General features: G+C 38.5%; 3 protein-coding genes across 6 annotated transcripts in view; 1 reads left to right on the top strand and 2 right to left on the bottom strand.

Moving 5' to 3' along the window:
* Positions 1-12,622, top strand: part of LOC140629533 (uncharacterized) — a 130,808-nt gene that overhangs the window by 91,457 nt on the left and 26,729 nt on the right. Inside the window, exons 6-7 of the mRNA XM_072819053.1 lie at positions 9,361-9,478; positions 11,556-11,660. The gene's annotated coding sequence lies outside the window, so the exon portion shown is untranslated. The remainder of the gene's footprint in view (positions 1-9,360; positions 9,479-11,555; positions 11,661-12,622) is intronic.
* Positions 1-12,622, bottom strand: part of LOC140629514 (leucine-rich repeat-containing protein 37A3-like) — a 50,731-nt gene that overhangs the window by 16,191 nt on the left and 21,918 nt on the right.
* The window catches only part of LOC140629517 (membrane-associated guanylate kinase, WW and PDZ domain-containing protein 2-like), a 316,400-nt gene continuing 308,617 nt past the window's right edge, over positions 4,840-12,622 (bottom strand). For 2 of the 4 annotated variants that reach the window (XR_012027373.1, XR_012027364.1), the window contains one exon: positions 4,840-4,907. The gene's annotated coding sequence lies outside the window, so the exon portion shown is untranslated. Of the gene's footprint in view, positions 4,908-10,136; positions 10,209-12,622 lie in introns of those variants that run through there. The other 2 variants (XR_012027374.1, XR_012027370.1) reach the window with 2 other exon arrangements.

Here is a 12,622-nt window from a genome sequence, read left to right as displayed (position 1 = left end):
CTTCATCTCTCCACCTGGGAGAGCTCCTCTGAGAATTACATTTTCTATTTTTATTCCTTTTCTCTAATCGACTCCCATGATGAAGTATTTAATTAGCTGATGGTCATTGAGACTTTAGGTATTTTAAACCATGTTATAGGCGAATCAGTGAAAACGGGAAAGTGAGGACATTTGAAACTTCATCCCTCCATAAAAGCAACGACAATGACAAACACTGGCAAACATAGAATCAATGTTTTAATCATTTTGGAAAATTTAACCAATGGGTCTACAGCAACCCAGAGAGCATTTATTAAGGGAAAATGTATTAATTTCTATAAGAACAGTGAGATCTGTTGTTTTAACTAGTTCTAGACCTCTGCTCTGTATCCTGATGGTAGCCTTGAAAAATAGCCCACATCCCAGGGGAGCAAAATGGAGCTGGAGTTCCTTAAAGCCTCCTTCCCAAAGAACTGTCATTGTTTTACCTGTCTAGTGAGTTTCCTGGAAGACCTCAATTGAGAACCTTGTCCTTGACCTCACTGAGAACTGCACAATGCTAGAAGCCTCTTCTTCTCAAGGGGCATTTTAAAAATATCATTATTTATTTATTTATTTATTCATGAGAAAGACACACAGACAGAGAGAGAGAGGCAGAGACACAGGCAAAGGGAGACAGAGAGAGGCAGAGACATAGGCAGAGGGAGAAGTGGGCTCCCTATGGGGAGCTGGATGTGAGACTGGATCCCAGAACTCCAGGATCATGCCTAGAGAGGAAGGCAGACACCCAACCGCTTAGTCACCTAGATATCCCCAGGAGCATTTTTAAAAACACTTACAGGTAAATGTTTTAAACTGGCAGCTGTGTAAGGCAATGGATAACAGTTGGGACAAAAAAAAACAAAAAAACAAAAAACAACAACAACAACAACAACAAAAACCCTAATCTAAAAGTTTAAAAGAAAAAGCTGAGAAATGAGATATCCACAGAGAGTTTGAAATGCTCCAACATATTCCTGAGAAACTAGAAGACCACAAGACATATTCCTAGGAATGTAGAAAAAAACCTTAGCACTAACAAATGGGTTCAGCAAGGTTGCAGGAAACAAGATCAATATATAAAAGTTAGATGTATTTCTATGTATTAGCAATGAGTAATCCAAAATGATATTAAGAAAAAATTTCCATGTATAACAATATTAAAAAGAATAAAATACTTAGGAAAAAATGTAACCAAAAAGTATAAGATCCATACACTGAAAGCTACAAAACATTGTTGAAATTAAAGAAGATTGAAATAAATGGAAAAAATGCCATGGTCATGGACCAGAAGAAAATATTGTTAAAATGGCACTATGCCCCAAATTGAACTATGGCTTCAGCACAACCCTTATCAAGATCACAGCTGACTTGTTTCCAGGCTAATTCTAAAATTCTTATATCAATTCAAGGGACCCAGAATAGCCAAGAAAAATCTAGATAAAGAACAAAAAAGTGGGAAGATTCACATGCTCTGCTTTCAAAACCCAATTCAAAGCTACAGTAATCGTAGTGTGGCACTGGCATAAGGATAGACATATATAATCAGAGAAGGACAAACATTATATGGTGTCATTCATTTGGGGAATATAAATAATAGTGAAAGGGAATAGAAGGGAAGGGAGAAGAAATGGGTAGGAAATATCAGAAAGGGAGACAGAACATGAAGACTCCTAACTCTGGGAAACAAACTAGGGGTGGTGGAAGGGGAGGAGGGCGGGGGGTGGGGGTGAATGGGTGATGGGCACTGAGTGGAGCACTTGACGGGATGAGCACTGGGTGTTATTCTGTATGTTGGCAAATTGAACACCAATAAAAAGTAAATTTATTATTTAAAAAAATAAAAATAAAAATGCTAACACTGGAAAACAATGTAAATCTCTGATGTTCTGTAAATTAAAAGTGAATAAACTGAGGCTGAAGATTTTAAAAAAAAAGGATAGACATATAAACCAATGGAACAGAACTGACAGTCCAGGAATAAATCCTCACATTTATAGTTGACTGATTTTCAACAAGAGTGCCAAAGCAATTCAAAGTGGGAAGACTAGTCTTTTCGAATGGAGCTGGGACAACTATATATTCATATACAAAATAAGGATTCCTACACTTCATTCTATATATAAAAATTAACTCAAAATGGATTAACCTAAATGGAAGTGCTCAAGCTATAAAAACTCTTAGAAATCTTTATGACCTTGGATTAGGCAAGAGTTTCTTAGACATGCCACCAAAAGCACAAATAATAAAAGGAAAAATAGACAAATTGGACTTTAAAAAATTAAACAGATTTTTGTGCTTCAAAGGACATTATCAAGAAAGTAAAAGACCACTCACAGAATGGGAGAAAATATTTGCAAATCATATGTCTGATAAAAGTCTAGTATCCAGAATATCCAGAACACATAAAGAACTCTTACAACTCAATAAAAAGACTAATAATTGAACTTTTAAATGGGCAAAGGATTCAGAGAGACATTTCTCCAAAGAAAATACACAAATGGCCAATAAGCACATGAAAAGATGTTCAATGTCTTAAGTCATTAGGGAAATACAAATCAAAGCTATAATAAGATACTACTTTATACTCACTAAGATGGCTATAATCAGATGGAGAATGATAAGCGGTAGCAAGATTATGGGGAAAGTGGAATCTTCATACATTGGTGAGAACATAAAATGGCATAGTTACGTGTGGAACACAGTTTGGCAGTTCCTCAAAAGGGTTAGACATAGAGTTACTACGTGACTCAGCAATTCCACTCCTAGGTATGTACCCAAGAGAATTAAAAACATATGTCCACACAAAACCATGTATGTGAATACTCATAGCAGCATTATTAATAATAGTCAGAAGTGGAAACAACTGAAAAGTCCAATAACTGAGGAACAGATGAACAAAAGGTGATGGGTCTATGTAAGGGAATATTATACAGCCTTCAAAAAGAATGAAGTGCTGGTATATATGCTACAACATGGAAAAACTTTGAAGCTAACAGTTATGTGAAAGAAGCTAGACACTCATTTGTATGAAATGTCCAGAAGAGGCAAATCTAGGATACAGAAGGGGAATTAGTTGTTGCCTGGGAGGAGGGAAGAAGGGGGTGGTCACAGCTGATGGGTACGGTATTTATTTTGGAGGGTGATGAAACTGTCCTGGAATTAGGGTGGCTGTTGTCTATCGAAGTATACCACTGGACTGTATACTTTACAATGTTGCATAGTCTATTATGTGGATTATATCTCAATTAAAAATAAAGAACTGGGGATCCCTGGGTGGAGCAGCGGTTTAGTGCCTGCCTTTGGCCCAGGGCGTGATCATGGAGATCCGGGATCGAATCCCACATCGGGCTCCCGGTGCATGGAGCCTGCTTCTCCCTCTGCCTGTGTCTCTGCCTCTCTCTCTCTCTCTCTCTCTCTCTCTCTCTGTGACTATCATAAATAAATAAAAATTTAAGAAAAATTTAAAAAAAAAATAGAGCACTGGGTGGTAGAACACCAAATATGTTGGTAGGTGGAGAAAAGAAAAGACTTGGACTCTTCTACAACTGAGGTCAGAGGGAGCCAGTGGTAGTGAGGTTGGGAGACAGACTTTTTGGTGGGGGGAGCCATACATTTTTGTTCTTGCCTTGGAAACTCCCCTATTCTTCCTATTCCCATTCTTCTAGATTTTTTTCAGTACCATTAATGTATTGGATTTGTAATGCTAGTTATTATTCAGCAAGATAATGAAGAGGAAGAATATGAGTGTCACATGTCTGGTTAAGCACAGTTCCTCTACTTTGAGATGTTGAATGTCCTTTGCTTTTATTTTTATTTTATTTTTAAAAATATTTTATTTATTTATTCATGAGAGACACACACAGAGAGAGAGAGAGAGGCAGAGACAGAGGCAGAGGGAGAAGCAGGCTTCATGCAGGGAGCCCGATGTGGGACTCAATCACGGGTCTCCAGGATCACGCCCTGGGCTGAAGGCAGCGCTAAACCCCTGAGACACCGGGGCTGCCCTATCCTTTGCTTTTAAAAAACAATTGGCATTAAAATCTATAAGCTCACTGATGGGCTATGTGCTTGTGAGCTCCTCCACCTCTGCATCCTTCCCTCCGTGCGTTTTAAAACAATGACTATAAACCATTATGTAGCCAAAACTATTTGTTTTAACAGTTTGTTATCCTTCCCCCAAATTATCTCAGTTCTCTAACCGTCCACTCTTTCCTGAGTGTTCACCCATGGTCTTGTACCCATCAGCTCAGTGTTTCCTCTTAACCAGTCAGCCCTTGTCCTACTGAGGTTAACATCCTGCATTTATCACTAGTGAAACCAAAATATGGGGCCACTCTAAATTATCCTTGTTCCTCCTCCTGTCTTTAGCGCTATCTTTTCCTCATGAAGGCTGTGCCTGGAGGAAGGACAGAATGAGAACTGACCCAAAAGTTTACAGGTGGAGTACTCCATAGCAACTGCTTTTCTACAAACCACAATACGAGTGGTTTAGATTCACTGAGGACATCACACTAGAGATCATTTTCCTTTCGGTTCAATTCCTTCATTTTGCAGATAAAAGATGTGCTGACCCCTAGTCCACTGGCTTTTTGACATTCACAGGGTTATCTTTATGGAAGTAAAATAAAACAACAGTTTTTATTAGCTTTAAAGGCTGTCTTGTCATCAAAGTTGAAGAGATATTATTCTAAATGATTTTTTTGAAAACTATACCTTATTTGAAGAGGAAAACTCTTGCATTTTTGCAAAAGCTTTTTGCTGTAGAACAATGGGACGGATTAAAGGTAGCTCACAAAATAAGGGAACACGTCTTACCTGTTTTTATTTTTTTCTCCAAATTCTTCTATACGGGTCCAGATAGATGGACTATGTTTCCTTTCTATTAACTAAGGAGACAGAAGAATTGAGGACTGAAGCATGTCTTCACTGTCCTGAATGTACTGAAATCCTAACAGCTTTAGCTGAAAAACTATCCAAAGTAGGCAGTGAAAATAAATTTAAAATAGGACAAACTCCAAACTATCTATCCTAGAATCCCAAGACAGGCAGGGAAAACTGGCTCCTGGAAGGAAGACAGTCGAAGAAATAAGTAGAGTGACCTAGACCCTGTTCCAGTATGTTTGAAGTACTTGGGGATGGATAACCCCTTTCCTTTATTCATCTACATATGTCCATGAGCCACGAGAATGTGACTCCCCACGTGAAGCTCCTCAATATAAGACTTCTAACTAACTTTATCACATAAATTCTTTCTCAGGGGTAGGGGAGGGGCCAAATGTAAAGAATCTGTAATGGTAAGCCTATATCTTAATCAAAGTTCTGAGAATAGTTTTAAAGAAGAGTTCCTGGCAGTGAGGAACAGCAGAAGAAGCAAGCGCCCTTGGAAGCAGGCAGACCTAGGCTTGAATTCTGGCTGTCACTTCCTGGTGAAGTGACTTGAATAACAAACATCTCTGAGTCTTAGTACCATTTACCTCATAAGGCGATTTGAGGATTAAATGAAAGACCATATGCAAAGCATCTTGCATAAGGCTGAGCATAGAGTAGGTGCCTAGTAGTAATGGTGTTACATTTGCCCTGGGGCAGTGAGCAGAAAGCCTGGGGATACCCATAGGTGGCATGGCCAGGAGCTCCAGAAGCATGGGATTGTCTTAGGGAAAAGGAGTTCTCTGCTCTAAAGCTCTTATTCCAGTTAGAAACCAACTCCAAGAGACAATGCACCAAAAGCCAAATAGTCATCATTTAGCTCCTAGTACAAGGGAAAGCGGAGCTGTATTACTTGCAAATCTTGTAAGTGGTTTTGCCACTTATCAACAATGTGAACCTAGGCAAGTTACCCAATGTCTCTGTGTTTCAATTTCCTTGTCCCCAAAGTGGGGATAACAATATCTACATCACAAGAGCTGTTGGAAAAACGAAAATGAGATACAGTGTGAGGGAGCATGTATTGAGTATTTTCCATGTGGCAGGCACTATCTAAGAGTTTTGGTCACACTATCTTGCTTGTACAATACATAAAAGTCCTTAGTATAGTGCCTGGAACACAGTAAGCACCTAATAGAGGTAGGTATTAAAGAAATATTATGGGGCAGAGGAGGAACTGCTATGGTTCCGAGAGAAAGAAGATACGTATCGTTAATAACATGCATGGGAAGAATAAGATGCAGTTGGGAGAAGGAAAGTATAGTGGTTGCTGGGTATGACTGTCTCAAACCTTTTGAACTATTACTAATAGAAAATAATAAAACAGCCACCCTGAGTCCTCCCAAAGGACAGACTGAGTTATTATTTTCACCCTTAATGTTTATGCCTTTCTGAATCTGAACAAGAAGCTGCCAGGATTTCCAGTACATACCAAAAAGTGATGACAATACCCTGAAGTGTATAAACTTGTGTGTGCACACGGCTATCTAAAGGAAACCAATGCTGGATGACTGGGGAAGCATTAGGGTGTCTCTGTGACTGCAGCTCAATTTGCCTTCATAGTATGGCCACACCTGCCTCATTGGTATTCTCAACAGTGAGGTAAATAATTCAATAGGGATAAGGCTTAGAATTTCCTTATTCTCTCTTAGTGCTTATGTTCTTAGCACAACACTGAGGTACCACAGACAAGCCAGCATGTCAATGTACTCTACTTGCATAAGATATAGCCCTTCTACATGGTAGAGTCTTTCAGTTTCTAAAATCATGGAGCTTGTATTGTTAGAACCAGTGAAGTGACTAAAAGAATTTTTAAAAACAATCCATCAGTCTGGACCTGTGTAGGTGAATGAAGAAGAAGCACTTTAAAGTCAGAAAAGAAGAAAAGTATACTTAACATTTTGGATTATCAACCACTGCTGGTTTTCCATAATCTATTTCATTCCTGATTTTATCTGAAAGAGATATGATTATTACTACCATTCAAAAAGTGGTACCTTATTAAAGCCAAAGAAAACAAAAACCTCCAAAGGTGGTACCTCATTAATAAGCTCTTGGCATGTCTTTGAGGTGGATTTCAGATTCAAAATAGACTTTACCACACTGCTAACTTGTTCAGTCGGTATTTATCAATAACTTAGAGGCTTCATTCAAGAAGCTTACTGAGTTATAATTACCTGAAACCCAGGGTCAATCAAGGTCTTGTGGGGCCTGAACCTCATCTACTTTGGGAAATCCTGTCTAATAAAAACATGCAACATTATGAATATAAAAATTGCTAGGACTCCTCTCAAGACCTTGGAAGGGGCCTATGGAAGTGAGGAGCCCTGAGGTTAAAGCTTTGGTCAGTTCAAAATAAATCCACCTCAGCTAGGGCCTATACATTTTACAGACTTCTTTAATGCCAGAGAAAATATTGTTTCAACTTATAAACACCTTGGTAACATGTCACACAGGTAACATGACTAATTCAAAGGGTGGCATCTTCCCTTGGCAACTTGCCTTTGGAAAGAAATGCAATGAAGTTTATATTTCACTATGGCAGAGATTTCCTAAAGCAGACTAGCTTTGTCTATTAGAAAAATTTGACCTCAAACAAAAAAGGAGCCTAACCCCCAGTACACACTTACTGTATCGTGATAATCTTTCAGAAGGAACTGTGAATTAGTTTTCGAAGCTGTATTCAAGTCCCATGACATGAGTATTAATTTATTATCAATACTGGCTAGCTCTGGTTCTTTAATTACCTTTTTCTGTTATTTAAGATGCACACAAACTCAACACAAACAAGCTGTTGCTTCATCCATTAAGAGTCTTTTCTATCCCACAACCTGTTCCCTACTTTGTCAACCCCCTACCTTGTTACCCTGCTGCATGGATGCCCACACGGCTCCCGTGTGTTTTCCTGTCAACATCTTTCTCCTTCCAGTATGAAAGTTTCTTGGGGACAGTCCCTGTCTTATTCTTTGTACCCCCAGTACTTAGTACAGTGTTGACATGTATTGGACATGGCACTCAGTGAATGTTTTTCAATGAATTCATTGATTTTTATCAACTGATTCCCCCATATTCTTTCTTGTGTTGCCCATATAACTATAATGAAAGTCAGATTCTTTCCTTTCCTTTCTTTCTTTCTTTCTTTTCTTTCTTTTCTTTCCTTCTTTCTTTCTTTCTTTCTTTCTTTCTTTCTTTCTTTCTTTCTTTCTTTTCTTTCTTTTTTGGAAATTCAGATTCTTCTAAGAGACTCTTGGTGTGATAACATGCTTAGAAATAAAGATGGTGAGTTTAAGACAGTATATTGATGCACCAAAACCTCCTGGTGCAGAAACCCAATGAGCCTTTTCTCCGGGGTGTTCGCAAGCAAAAAACTGACCCTCTGTAGTCTTTTTCCAAGTTAGGCATCAGCAAATTAATGGGAGGAGAGAGGAGCCTTCAACAGATAGGCATCTGCAGGAACTGTCCCTCTAGCTCCAGACACACCCTCAACACCTTCATCTATCCTAAAATAAACTGTGTGAAATAATATTTCTGAACTACAAGACAGGTAAGATAATCTTTTCCAAAGTCACGTTTAGAGGAAGATCTTCACCTTGAGTCTAAAATCCCCCTCAGGCCATTGAACATCCCCCACTATGATTTGTTTATATCACCAGGAAATCACAGAATTTTCCAGCCGAAAGGGAATAACACACTTCTTATTGAAGAAGAGTCAGGAAATAGCCACATGGAATTATGCTACAGCAATGTATTTCATGAACATTTTTCACACAACTTAACACAAACAATATCTTTTACCATACCTCAAAGGTTCTTATGGCCCCCAGATGATTTACTCAGAGGTATACATTTTTTGAAAAATAATGTTCTGGGTAACTGGTGAGAGAAGTGCCCTGTGGCAGGTTCTCAGCAGTTCTTTCTGCTTTACCATTTAAAAGAAGCTGATGGCTGAGGAAGCACCCACACTTTTGCTCCCTGGAGAATTCCCCTACACTTAGTTCTTTGAAGCTTTATTTTGCATGCATTGAAGCAGTTAGGAACTTTGCCCATTAGCAGGAATCAAAGTTAAATTCAGAGGTGGAATTTGAAGGACCATGCCCCTATTGGAGAAGCATCATTGTCATGGATTCCCAGGATAGTGTTGACTTGGGTGTTATTTGCTTGGGGCCTTTTATTGCCCATACCAAAGCTGAGTACAGGGAAAGCTGAGAGTGCCATTTATGAGATAGACAAGCCTCTTGGCCTCTTTGTACCTTAGTTTCCTCATTTGAAAAAAAAAAAAAAAGAATGGATTTTAAGACATACTTTTCAGAGTTCATACTGGGCTTAACATCCACTGAACCAATAAATGTATGATGTTTTTACATATTGTTTGTCTGTTTATTTTTTACATGTGTTTATTTTCTATTTCACTTACAGCTTATGTAAAAACTGCATTCCATGCCAGGCCTGAAATGTTCCAAAGCTCACTTCCGTCAATACATTGCAACTAACATTTCTACAAAAAAAGACACAAGCAAAAGAAGAAGGAAAAAAGGTATTCTTTCAGAACATTTACCCTTTGGCAGTGATTCCAATTTATATAGGATGAAACATAATCTCAATACCCTCTCCATATCCTGAAACTATCTCGCTATGGAAGATATGCCTTTTAAAATTTTTTTAGAAATTTAAATTTAAAAAATTTGCATGAAAGATTTATATTTTCATGTTTCTACATGTGTTGCATTAGATACAAATCTGTAAATGCTCAATAAATACTTGTGTTAGGTAATCTTTATTTCTCTAGAAAAATATTTCACATCAGCACTATTGACATTTATGGTTGGATCCTCTTTTTTAAGAGGGGCTGTCCTGTGCATTATAGGGTGTTTAGCGCCATCTCTGGCCTCTGCCCACTAGATGCCAGTAGCATATCTACAGTCTGACAACCAAAAATGTCTCTAGACACTTCAAATGTCACCTGGGTGCAAAATCACCCTAGTTGAGAACCACTTCTCTAGAATGATTCAGTCTGATCTGTATAATAATTCTTACACTAATCTTTGCTACAGACAAAAAAGATTCGCTACATAATTTTAGTAGCTTTCTACTAATAAAATTACAATCATATTTCAAAATGATTGTAGCAAAGAGGTTTACAATTAAGTTTAACAAAAATCCCAAATATAATGAAATTTATATTTGTAACTTACATAAACTTCAAAAAAGGTAGTGGTTCAAATGTACGTCTTTCAATAGATTGTATCTTATTGCAGGATAAATCTCTAGGAAAAGTAAAAGGAAAATATTGCCTCAATTAGCTATTAGATACCTAACTAGTAGGCTGATAGTATTGAATAAGCAGCTTTTGCCTAAACTCTGAACTTAAGGACTTGTTATTTGAACCTTCCAGAGCCCCTAACTCTCCTCATCTCTCTTAAAAGAGTCTCACTTTCATAAATGAAAGAAGTAACTACAGCTCTTGATAGATTCTGGAAGTAATCTTTCCTGAGAGCAGAAGAATTAATTAGAGGACATTTGAGGCCTCATCAATTTCTAGATTATGAGCTCAAAGTTTTGACCTCCACATAGAATTTCTTTCTTTATTTTGTAAAAGATTTTATTTATTTATTCATATAGACACACAGAGAGAATGAAAGGCAGAGACACAGGCAGAGAGAGAAGCAGGCTCCATACAGGGAGCCTGACATGGGACTGGATCCAAGGTCTCCAGGATCACACCCTGGGCAGAAGGTGGCGCTTAACCGGTGAGCCACTCGGGCTGCCCCTATAATTTCTTTTTAAAAAATATTTATTTATTAGAGAGTGTGTGTGCATGCACATGCACAAGTGGGAGGAGCAGAGGAAGAGGGAGAGAGAATCCCAAGCAGACTCCTCACTGAGTGCAGAGCCCAACAGGGGGCTCCATTTCAGGATCCAGAGATTGTGACCTGAGCCAAAACCAAGAGTCAGATGCTCAGCCAACTGCACCAACCGGGTGCCCCTATAATTATAATTTCTAATATTAAAAGGGATATTCTCATTTTGGAACACCTTTTTGGTTTAGTTCTATTTTTCTAGGCCAATTCAATACCAGAAAAAATAAAAGATATCCTTTCATTTAAATTGAAAGGAAGTTACCCCTCTAATCAATACATAAATTTGAACTAACTCAGAATCATATCATCATGTTAATAGAAATTCATTTTTGGTTGTACATTTGCCTTAATATTCCATGAATTTATTAACTGCTTCAGTTGCAAGTGGTGAGACAACAAAAAACACCACATAGTACTGGATTTTTATTTGAAAACACCCATTCTTGATAATAGTTGACCCTCAGACTTCCATTGATTCCAGCTTAGTCCCTTATTTTCCACCTACTCTTCAGACTGGCATTGCCATCTCTAGTCTCTCCCTTTCTAATCCATCCTGCACACAGTCACCAGAGTAATTCTCCACAAGTGGTTCTCGAATGCCAGCATCACTTGGGCACTTATTCAAGATGCAAATTCTCAGCCTTACTCTATAGACTGAAGGAATCAGTAACTGTGGAGGTGGAGCTTATTTTCTGACAAGCCCTCCAAGTGACTCTGTTGCAGATTATTTATTTATTTATTTTTCTATTGCAGTTTAAAGCTTGTCCTGGAGCACTGCTGTGATAATCCAGTAGCGTGGCATGTTAATCCACGGCCTTCAAAATCCTAGAAGACTAGCTCTAATCTCCTACTCTACAGGTACTCAAGATATTTTTCCTGTATTTTGCCTTTCTCCCAGTCTCCTTTGTAAGCTTATTCGCCCTACAATGTCTTTCTGATGATACCCAATAGCTCTTCAAGGTCCTGTTGAAACAGCATTGCTCTAATAGCTTCCCTGATCCAATGTGAAGTCTTTTCTTCCTCATCTGTATTCCAAAACCAATTTATACCTCTCGTTGCCCATATCCATTTCTTCTTCTTCTTTTGAAAAAAACATTTAAAGTAGGCTTCACACCCAACCAGGGGCTTGAAATCATGACCCTGAGATCAAGAGCCACATGCTCTACCAACTCAGCCAGCCAGGCATTCCAATTTATTTTTAATATAGTTATTTTTGCATCCTTTTTCCTCTGAGCATAAAATGCTTGAAAGTATGGACTAGTTGTGTTCATCTGCATTGTCTACCATGTTTAAAACTGACACATGTTTCTTTCGTGTTGAGTTTAATAAGTTCTTTATAGATCCTGGAAAACTAGCCCTTTATCTGATACGTCATTTGCACCAAAGAAACAAACAATCCAATCATGAAATGGGCAAAAGACATGAACAGAAATCTCACAGAGGAAGACATAGACATGGCCAACACGCACATGAGAAAATGCTCTGCATCACTTGCCATCAGGGAAATACAAATCAAAACCACAATGAGATACCACCTCACACCAGGGAGGATGGGGAAAAGTAACAAGGCAGGAATCCACAAATGTTGGAGAGGATGCAGAGAAAAGGGAACCCTCTTACACTGTTGGTGGGAATGTGAAATGGTGTAGCCACTCTGGAAAACTGTGTGGAGGTTCCTCAAATAGTTAAAAATAAACCTGCCCTACAACCCAGCAATTGCACTGTTGGGGATTTACCCCAATGATACAGATGCAATGAAAGGCCGGGACACCTGCACCCCGATGTTTATAGCAGCAATGTCCACAATAGCCAAACTGTGG

Source organism: Canis lupus, assembly GCF_048164855.1.
Source record: "Canis lupus baileyi chromosome 16 unlocalized genomic scaffold, mCanLup2.hap1 SUPER_16_unloc_1, whole genome shotgun sequence".
Classification (NCBI taxonomy): domain Eukaryota; kingdom Metazoa; phylum Chordata; class Mammalia; order Carnivora; family Canidae; genus Canis; species Canis lupus.
Note: the sequence above shows the minus strand (reverse complement) of the source record. Positions and strands in the feature narration are given on the sequence as shown.